This window comes from Lissotriton helveticus, chromosome 12 (genome assembly GCF_964261635.1).
Source record: "Lissotriton helveticus chromosome 12, aLisHel1.1, whole genome shotgun sequence".
In the NCBI taxonomy this organism is placed as follows: domain Eukaryota; kingdom Metazoa; phylum Chordata; class Amphibia; order Caudata; family Salamandridae; genus Lissotriton; species Lissotriton helveticus.
In genome coordinates, this window is record NC_136073.1 from 98617776 (window position 1) to 98626000 (window position 8225).

Genomic DNA, 8225 nt, shown 5'->3' on the forward strand with positions numbered 1-8225 from the left:
TATTTAAATAGGGTCCTTGATTCGTCTACATCAGAAGTGTAGACGTTTCGACCCCTGAATGAGTGTAGGTCCTTGCAATCCTTACAAACAGGGTCTTCCTCAGGACTGTGCTGGGGGGCATGGAGGGTGGGGGGCACCTAGGGATTAAATACAGAGAGGCAGGGTGCCGGCATGGACCGCAGGGGCCTTGAGGCTCCTCTGCAGTCCCCAATGAGCTGGCCATGCCCCAGGGATGGGGTCCATGGTGCAATATTTGCCCAGGGAGGGGGAGCCACACTGGCCCCCTCGCCATTTAAAATTATTTTGTTGAAGGCCTGCCAGGGGGATGGGGTCCCAGAACCAAAATAGGCCCAGGGAGTAGAGCCGTGTGGCCCCTTCCCATGTAAAAAAAAATAAAGGCCTGGGGTCCCCGGGGCCAAGATCAGCCTTGGGAGGGGTTCACTTGGCCCCCCTCCTATTAATTTATTTTTTTTTTAAAATGGCCATTCCCTGGGATATTGGGTCCCAGGGCCGAAAAGGAGGGGGGTCCCTCTGCCCCCTCCCTATGAAATTTAAAAATAAAATAAAAATTAAGGCCGGGCCCAAGGAGATTGGGTCCCTGGGGCCGTAATCAGGTGGGGGCGACTAGCCCCCCTCACTTTTTAAAATTAGAAATATTCAAAAAGGGATCAGGCTTCAAAATGGTCCCGAAACTGGTCCAGGGATGCGGGGCCACGTGGCCCATTCTCCCTAAACAATATATAAAAAAGCAGCAACTCACAGGAGGCCCTGCCTCCATTTCTGCACTACTCTGCAATTGCACCTCCTGGCGCGCTCCTGGTTGGGGGATGTTGGGGGATGTCTCCTGGGCTACTGAGGTTCCTTAGGGGCCTAGAAGACCTCCAGTTACCTCCAGTGCGCCCCACACTGCGGGATTGCTGAGAGGTGGTCAGAGGCCACACCTTTTCCTCCACCACTCTGCAAACACACCTCTTGGTGCACTGCTGGTGGGGTGGGTGATGCCCCTTTGCCTCCTGAGGGCCTCAGGACTAAAGTGGACTTCTTTCACAAAGCAAAAGTGCGCCCGGAGATGTGTTTGCAGAGTGATGGAGAGAGGGGGCATGGTCTCTGACCAACTCTCACCAATACAGCTGGAGGTAACAGAAGAGCTTGTTGGGCCCCAATGACCCTAAGAAGCTGCCAAGGGAAGTTAATCCCCAAAATAGTAGTGCACCAGGATGCTTGTTTGCAGAGTGTTGAGAAAGGGGGTATGACCTGCTATCAGTTCTTCCTAATCCTGTTGTATGGGACTTGTTGGAGGTAATCGGAGGGGTAGTTGGCCCCCAAGGACTCTACATAGCCAAGGGGACTTCATCCCCCTACTAGCAGTGAACCTAGTGGTGTGTTTGCGAGTGGTGGGAAAAGTTGTGTGGCCTATCAGTTTGCAGTTATCCTGTTGTATGGGACTTACTGGAGACAATAGGAGGGGTAGCTGGCCCCTAAGGATGTCCTTTTGCTATCTACTCCACCTGTTACCTCTGCAGGATCGCTGAGAAGTTGTCAGAAGCAAGTCCCCTTTATCCCCCACTCTGCAATTGTGCCTCCTGGCACATTACTAGTTGGGGGATGAAGTCCCCTTGGCTCCAGAGGGACCTTGGTGGCCAAGAGGCCCTCGTGGTACCTCCTGTATGTCCTGCACAGTGGATTTCCTGTGAGCTGGTCAGAGGCCCTGTCCCCTTTTTCCACTACTCTGCAAACGTGACTACTACTTTGAACCCATAGAAATTCACTGAAAAAGCCAAATGTTACAGGGATGTTATAGTTAGGAATTAGCATTTGAAACGAAACCCTAGAAATTCACTGAAAAAACCAAAGGTTATAGGAACATTATAGTTAGGCTGACATTTCACTCGTATAAAATCAGAGAAGTTCAACTCACTCCCATGCAATGTACTACTTATGAACTCACATATTACATCACTCATGATGTGGTCAATGACATCTGTCAACTGGTAATTCCTCAGGAACTTGCTCGCTGCCAGAATGTTCTACTTCCAGGTACCACCAAGTCTGAATGCCGTTATAACGCAGATTATTGATGTGGCCAGGTGAGGGAAAGAGTGTAGGGATGGGAACTCAGGGAGGGAAACCTGTAAGAAATGAATAAGATTTTTGTATGTGAGTTCTACAATGACCTCTCTCATGCCCACTAGTGTTGAATATCTCTATAAACAAAATAATCAGCTGAACCCAGCACCACAGACTCTTATAACAAGGATGTAGTTTTCTCCCCTGCTCTAACTCTAGATGTCCTGAGTTGACCTTTGTATGACTTTTATCAACAAAATATATTATTCATAGGCTGTTCTACAATTCTCTTTATGTCCGAAAATCAAATGCTCTTTTTAGTTCTGCTTACATCTGATGCGATGCAGGACCAGCCTCTCAACTTAAGATTACTGATTATTCAAAGTTTCCAAAAATGAACTCAAAGGTTTTCAAGATTAACTGTCAAACATGACTTTTTATTGTTTATGAAACTCAGAAGTTCTTAAAGTCAGAGATTGGGACAATCTCAACCCTTTTTGTATTGACTAACTGGGGTTTCCATCTGGCAACAGTGCTTTCATTGACCTGTGGACAGAGAGCCATTGTCTAAACTCGCTGAAGACTCTGGGAATGCCCACACGCTTTCGGAGCAGGAACACGATCAATACGCATCTCCAAGCAGGAAAGAATAACGAGCGGGTGGTCTACATCACAGATCATTTTATAATCAAGTCTCTCCTGACTTAGCAGTCACACTCGCATAACTCAGCAAGGAAGTTTCTGGTATGTGTCGGTTCTTATGCATTGGAAACAGCGGGGAACAACAGGATAGTGATAGGCGCCGGTAATGATTCCATGTTCCGAATAAACAAAGGCCAAAAAGGAATAAGGCAAACAAAATAAGAAGAAACGTAATGTCATAAAACAAAGACTAGGGGGCATATTATCAAGGGGCTTTATCTCCGCTTTTTTGGCTTTAAAAGCCAAGAAAGCGGAGATAAAATTATCTCCCTATTACCAAGCTGTCGCTAACACCAGTTAGCGACAGCTAATAGGAGATAGTGACCATCTTGGGCCCCGCTTTGCATGTCAGTGATATTTATCACTAATGACATGCAAAGTGGGCGTGCCAAGATGTTATCGACTGAAAACAGTCGCTAACATCGCTATCTCCTATTACCAACTTTTGGAGATATTCGCGCTAAGCGCGAATATCTCCAAAAGCTAACACTTGCCCAGGAGCAGTTCTTACCCATGTTGTCCAATGGGAGGTGGATAACATGGCTAAGAGCATTTGCTCGATAATGTATGAATATCGCTGACTTTTCAGCGATATTCATGCATTGCGGCCGTTTTTTATCGCATTTGCGATAAACCTTGCTAATAGCAAGGTTTATCTGCGATAAAAATCGCCGATGTGCGGCGATAATTTTTGTCTCTAAATAAGTTAGAGACAAAAATTATCTCTATTGGTTGGTAATATTTTTTGCAATTCTTTTTGCATCATGGTACCAACCGTGTTATTCAGGAATCGAAAATAAACATGATTGGCTCTTATATTTTATATACTTTATGAGCAATGCTACAAATAGTTGGCCAGATTGTAAGGTCCATGTATTTTACCATGCAATCCTGCGGAAAATGTTTTGGCAAAGATCGTTGTACCCCCTAGAACCACTGGTTAAAGTCATGATAGTATTCCCCTCCCTCGATGGGGATCTAGGGGCTGGTTTCTCAGGATGCACAGCATAAACATTTGTTATGAGAGGTGGAGCGTGTACATTACTAGCTGGTTCCCAGGAGTCATTCTCAGGTCCACAACCCTTCCAGGATACAAGATACCATAGTTTTGTTCCTCTCTAATGGGAGTCTAAGAGTTGGCGTACTTCATGTTCTGTGTGTCCTTGTATCAGTACTGGTGGAGGTCGAGATTTACCAATTTATGTCACAGGTTTCAATAGGGAAGTATGAAATATTGGATGTATTTTTAGATGTTGGGGCAGGTCTAATTGGTATGTGACGGGGTTGATTTTTTGGAGTACAGTGTAGGAACCTATGTATTTTGGATGGAATGTCTTTTTATTATGGAACGTAATGTTTTTCGTAGATAGCCCCACTCCATCAACTGGTTTGCGCAATACTCCAGGACTATCAGCCTGATTCATGTACGGGCCGTTTTGCGTGGCCCTAATAGCGAATCATAGCGACTCGCTATTGAGGACACGCAAAACGGCATTCATGTAGGAATTGCTAAATCAATAGCGATTCCTACATGTTCTCTATTTGCGAGTAGCAATTTGCTACTCGCAAAAAAAGGAATAACTCCCCATTCATTCCTATGGGCCAAAAGGCCCATAGGAATGAATGGGGAGTATCCCTTATTTGCGAGTAGCAATTTGCTACTCGCAAATCAGATAGCGATTTTAAGGGTGCCAGGGGTGTCCAAAGGACACCCTGTAGCACCCCTAAAATGCACATTTGAACAGGTGTTGCGCACACACATGTCCAAAGGACATGTGTGTGTGCAACATGCAACTTAGAAAAATGCTTTTAAAAGCATTTTTCTATGTTTTTGCTATTTACCGAGAGGTCTGACCTCTCGGTAAATAGCGGCCCAATTTTGCTAAATCGCAATTTTTGCAAGTGTCATGAATAGCATTTAAGGAATCTCTAATAGAGATTCCTTAAATGCTAATCCTCGCATATTTGCTAATTCCTCATTAGCGATTTTTGCATTTGGGATTGTGAATCCCAAATGCCAAAATTGCACTCGCAAAAGGCAATTTGCCCTTTGCGAGTGCAATTTTGCTTCATGAATCAGGCTGTATAAGTCTTTAGCTTTTTTCCAAATGTTTGAATATGTGTTCATAGGTTTTTAAAATGTCCTGAACATTAGATGCAGCTCTTGGTTCGGTATTGATCAAAGTACTTGCAATTGGTAAATAAGTGGGCTGAAAACCATATGTACATCGGAACGGGGACATTTGAAAACAGGAATGATATGCATAATTGTATGCTATTTCAGCCAACCATCACATTTCTACCCATGATTTTGTGAAAGAAGTGGCATAACATCTGAGAAATTGTTTCAGAGACTGATTGAATCTCTCAGTTAGTCCTTTTTGGTTGTGGGTGTTATCTGGTGGATAAGGCCGCAGCAATTTGAAGAGCCTTACACCAACATATCCAAAATTTCAGTCAACTGAGTGCCCTGATCTGAAATAATTTTACTAGGGCTTCCATGCAAACGTACGATATTATGCAGGAACATTTGTGCTAAGTAACTTGTGGGTAACTTTTTGCATGCAGTAAAATTACCTCGTTTTGAAAAACTGGATATGATTACTAATATAAAAGTATGTCCTTGATCTTGGGGCAGTTTGGTAAATAAGTCTAAAGAACAGTGGGGCATATTATCAAGGAACAGCGTTATAATTATAACTGCTTTAGCGGCAGAAAACTGCCGCTAAATCGGCGATAATGGGCTTGAAAATATGCCGTAGAGAATTCCCATAGAAGCCCATGTTCACACCAGAACATGGGCTTCTATGGGAATTCACTAGGGCATATTATCAAGCCCATTATCGCCAGTTTAGCTGCAGTTTTCTGCCGCCAAAGCGGAGATAATTATAACGCCATTCCTTGATAATATGCCCCAGTGTTCCTACAATCTTTGTAGAGTTTGTAAAGGCAAGAGAAGACCCTTTGGTTTTCCAGGGCCGTGCTTGGTTCTGGCACAGACTTCACACTGTAAGATCCATTTGGAGATATCTTTCACCAGTGTGGGTCACCAAAAATTCTGTTGAACTGTGTGTAATGTTTTTTGACAACCTGGATGTTCTGCACATGGATGGCTATGATGCCATTCAAACACAACTTTACGCAATTGTTCTGTAGATATATATAGTTTTGAGGCATGAAAAGGTAATCCTTGTATGATTTGTCTCATGTGATGCTTGTTGTAGCCACTGTGCCCATTCTGGTGGTTGAAATTTGTTTCGTACTGCATCAAGGAAGTCTTCTGTGGAAACAACACTAATAACTTTTCCCGGATCTATGATGGATCGTGGTGTATCGGTTTGATGTACAACAGAGGAGTCTTGTCTTGTTAAGGCATCAGCTTTCCGATTGTTAGCTCCTGGATGAAAAGTAACTCTTAAATCAAATCCAGGAAAGAAAATCATTCATCACAACTGCCGAGGTGTGAGAATTCTAGCTGTTTTCATAAATTGCATGTTGCAATAATCCGTGTATATTGTAATATGTTTCGCTCCTAACAAATCGTGTCTCTATTCTTTAAATTCTTCCCAGATTGCTAACAGTTCTTTTTCAGCTATTGTGTAATTCTTTTCTGCTAATGAAAGTTTCTTGGACATATAAGCAACAGTATGGAGTTGGCCATTGTCAGGGTGTCTTTGCAAAAGTATAGCTCCCAATGCTATATCGGAAGCATCTGCTTTAACAATGTAAGATAACTGAGGATTTGGATGGATTAGGACAGGTGCAGTGGTGCAAGCTGTTTTTTTTGTTTTTAAAACAATGTTTATTTGTCAAACAGCACATATGGAGCAGAGCTCTGTACCCCAGAGATATCTGCATAATAAACGTACATCAACATGAATTTGACTTTTACAATGACATAATCGAGGAGAAATGGAAAGCAATCCAAGTGAAAGAAAACAACCAAGGAGAGAAGAAAAAAAAAACAGAACAAAACAATACCCCGCCACACTAAAGTCTTCCCCACTATGGAACACCATGAGAAAAGCAGCCACCCCAAGGAATGTGGCACATTATTGCACCTAAAACTATACCTCGCACCAAGTAGGAACTTAAGCTAGATCAGGGAGCCCTGGCGGAGAAACGGGTTCCAAATATAGACCACAGTAGTCTGCCCCTCGCTTCCAAATTTTAAAATGCTTTTGAGGGCACCCCCTGGCTTTAAAAACAATATATACATTAGAAAATCATAACTTCCTTTGGCCTTTAAAATATAGCTAAATATCCAAACAATCTATCGGCTGTTGGTATTTTGAACAGGACATAAAATACATTAACTCCTCAACAAAATGTCTTGCAATAAAGTGTTCTTAGTGCGTTCTTTATCAAATAGTGCTAGTTCATTGTATATCCAATAGTATTAGTGCACTGATTCATGGCTGTACTTTAACTGTATTTTATATGCCCTTGCAGAGGCACAACATTTACAGTCTAATGTGTACTTAAACGTATAAACAATTAACAAAATCTATAATAGCTCACTAGTTTAAATTCACCACCCTCTTGAAATTGAGGAGATGACTTATACGCTGAATGCTCTCCAAATAACACAGTTAAATAGCAAAAATAAAATGACAATAAAAATGTAGTTACCTAAAGTGCGTTTGCATTAGTTATAGACTGCAATCTATCCTTGGCATGGCAGCCTTAGAAGAGATGACACATCATTAGATCGTAACAATTTCATTGTAAACTAAAAAGTGCTTGTGCATTCAATTTTAACAGCAAACCTACTTAAAATATTGCTCTCATTTAGGAGAACATCAAATATTTATAGGGAAAACGTCAAACTTTCCAAGAAAATAGCAAAAATGCATTTAGTTTGGAGAGGAGAATCAAGTACATGTCCTAACAGATTTTTTCCTATTCTTAGATCTCATCCACCATGCATATAACAGGTATCTGACAATGTGTACACAAACCACTCTGTACTATTACATTTGAGGCTTCGAATAATGCCCTTTAAGGATCTCATAGATAAAATGCAACAGAGTGGGAATAGCCAAATGCTATTAATATCAGTATATATAGGACACACACACAGAAAATAAAATGTTCAATTGTTGCAGAGCACGACAAGCACGAGGGGCACGTTGATGATGCCACAACTTTTCCATCTGCTGCAGAACCTGTTTACTGGAAGGATACCGTACCGGAAATCCACCAAAATGCTATATTTTTGCATGCTGTGATTCAATTCGGTTTAACAACTCCTCACATTTCATATTGTCTTTAAAATCGCGGAATCTCCCTGTTAACTCGCCGACAGAACTATGACTCAATCATAGACCATTGATATGGTTCCAGTATATCTTTTTATGGCATATTTAGGTGTTTCTCTGTATGTGTTCTAGATTGCACCAAAGTTCGCTGAATTCCAGTCTGATCAACCACTTCTTTATATATTTCAACCAGAG